The sequence below is a fragment of the Vigna unguiculata genome, unplaced genomic scaffold (assembly GCF_037176805.1).
Source record: "Vigna unguiculata cultivar grain cowpea cultivar isolate G323 ecotype 2 unplaced genomic scaffold, ASM3717680v1 ptg000060l, whole genome shotgun sequence".
Lineage (NCBI taxonomy): Eukaryota > Viridiplantae > Streptophyta > Magnoliopsida > Fabales > Fabaceae > Vigna > Vigna unguiculata.
Genome location: NW_028196707.1, coordinates 85001 through 87500, shown reverse-complemented (window position 1 = coordinate 87500; position 2500 = coordinate 85001).

Sequence of the window (2500 nt, the reverse complement as noted above, 5' to 3'; positions counted from 1 at the left end):
CCCCCCAAGTTGCCTTGTTCGCAGTTTGGCCTAGTTCACTCTTTTCCAGTGTCATCCCCCCAAGTTGTCGTTGCCAACAACCCAAGAGTCCATAGTATTCGGAGTTCTAGCGGGGCCTCCCCTTGCTTCCAACAACCCAAGAGTCCATAGTATTCGGAGTTCTAGCGGGGCCTCCCCTTGCTTCCAACAACCCAAGAGTCCGTAGTATTCGGAGTTCTAGCGGGACCTCCCCTTGCTTCCAACAACCCAAGAGTCCATAGTATTCGGAGTTCTAGCGGGGCCTCCCCTTGCTTCCAACAACCCAAGAGTCCGTAGTATTCGGAGTTCTAGCGGGGCCTCCCGTTGCTTCCAACAACCCAAGAGTCCATAGTATTCGGAGTTCTCGCGTGGCCTCCCATTGATTCAAACAACCCAAAAGTCCATCTTCTTCGCAGTTCAACATCGCCTCCCTCGTTTCCAACAGGCCCAAAGGTCGTCTTCTTCGCAGATCCACGAAGAGCTCATCACGATTTGCCACATTCCATTTCCCACGGGTTGTCAACAACACTTTCTCACACTTCCCGCAATCGAGTACGTGCATGACATGCCAAAGCACATCTTATTTGCCTTCCATCGCACTCAAGACGACGGGTTGTGGAAGAACGATATTGTTCACAACAAGTTCAAGGACAACGTCTCAATCAAGGGACACAACCGAATTATGTTGACTGGGTCGCTAAAGTAAACCCGAGTTCATATAATGCACCGCATCCAAAAGAACTAGCCACAACACGTGCATCACTGAGATGTTTCACTAGATGGAACACGTGCGTGACATTAGGATCCTCCAACACCTCTTCGTGATGGAAAGATAGAATTCGAAGCAACCACAGAAGTACCGTCTAGTGGGTAGGCAACACAGGGACTGATCAACCAATATCACCCAAGGCAACGGGTGAAAATGGAAGAGATGCATGCTTGACCGTTCGATACGCAAGGCATGGAGCCAGCCAGCAAGTGCATCTCGATTACAACTCACACACCCTCACGTTCGCAAGACACCACACCACAAGACGGTCCACCCCCCACCTACCATGGGCAAGCAAGCAAATGGAAACATCAAGTGACGCAGGGTCAAGCATCGCTAGGCATGAAAATAACTTTCCACAATATCCGAGGGACTAGCTGCCGAGCTAACCAACGATCAGTGACGACCGTGTGTTGGTATTAATAAAGCTCAACAACTATGAAGAGGCTAGTTGTGCCATGATAAACATGCTAACGCACGCACCACGTGAGGGGGGAGGCCTCATCAAGCTCCCTTTAAAACCTGCCAGTGTGGAGCTGGCCGGCTCAAGGAGCACTCCCCCCCTATAAGAGGTTAATATGCAAAAGGCAAAATTGTACAAGTAGATACACTTTTTTTGAGCAGACATAAGTCCATATCTCGGGCTATACTTCGAATTTTGATGCGATTTTTTGCAGTAATTCGTAGAATAATGGTATCTCCTTGCTCACCAAATTTCATAATTTTTCTCGAAGGGGAACTATTTTTTTTATTTTTTTTACTTACCGGGTATGTGTAAAATCGGGAAAAATAGAAAAGCACATGTAGACTTCGAATTTCGACCTCATTTTTTCCAGTCCACCACTAAACAATATCAGGAACCTCCCCACAAAATTTCATTCAGTTTGGCCAAGGTCTTAAATTTGACAAATTTTGGCACCAACCTATCTAGTCGCGGTGCACCGACCAACTTGGCCAAGTGCAAAATGCATCCAATTCAAAACTTTTGTGCACCAACACTTTTACAGTACTCATTTGGGGGCATTTGGAGGCCTTTCCAACCCTCACATCTCAAAAACCACGAATTTCATTTTTTCACAAATCTCCCCACCAAGCCATCTAGCTATGCCGTGGTGCACCGCCAACCTTGGCCATGTGCAAAACCCTCCGAACTCAAAACTTTCGTGCACCAAGAATTTCATGGTATTCATTTGGGGGCATTTGGAGGCCATTCCAACCCTCACATCTCAAAAACCACGAATTTCATTTTTTCACAAAACTCCCCACCAAGCCATTTAGCTATGCCGCGGTGCACCGCCAACCTTGGCCATGTGCAAAACCCTCCGAACTCAAAACTTTCGTGCACCAAGAATTTCATGGTATTCATTTGGGGACATTTGGAGGCCATTCCAACCCTCACATCTCAAAAACCACGAATTTCATTTTTTCACAAAACTCCACACAAGCCATCTAGCTATGCCGCGGTGCACCGACCAACTTGGCCATGTGCAAAACCCTCCGAACTCAAAACTTTCGTGCACCAAGAATTTCATGGTATTCATTTGGGGACATTTGGAGGCCATTCCAACCCTCACATCTCAAAAACCACGAATTTCATTTTTTCACAAAACTCCACACAAGCCATCTAGCTATGCCGCGGTGCACCGACCAACTTGGCCATGTGCAAAACCCTCCGAACTCAAAACTTTCGTGCACCAAGAATTTCATGGTATT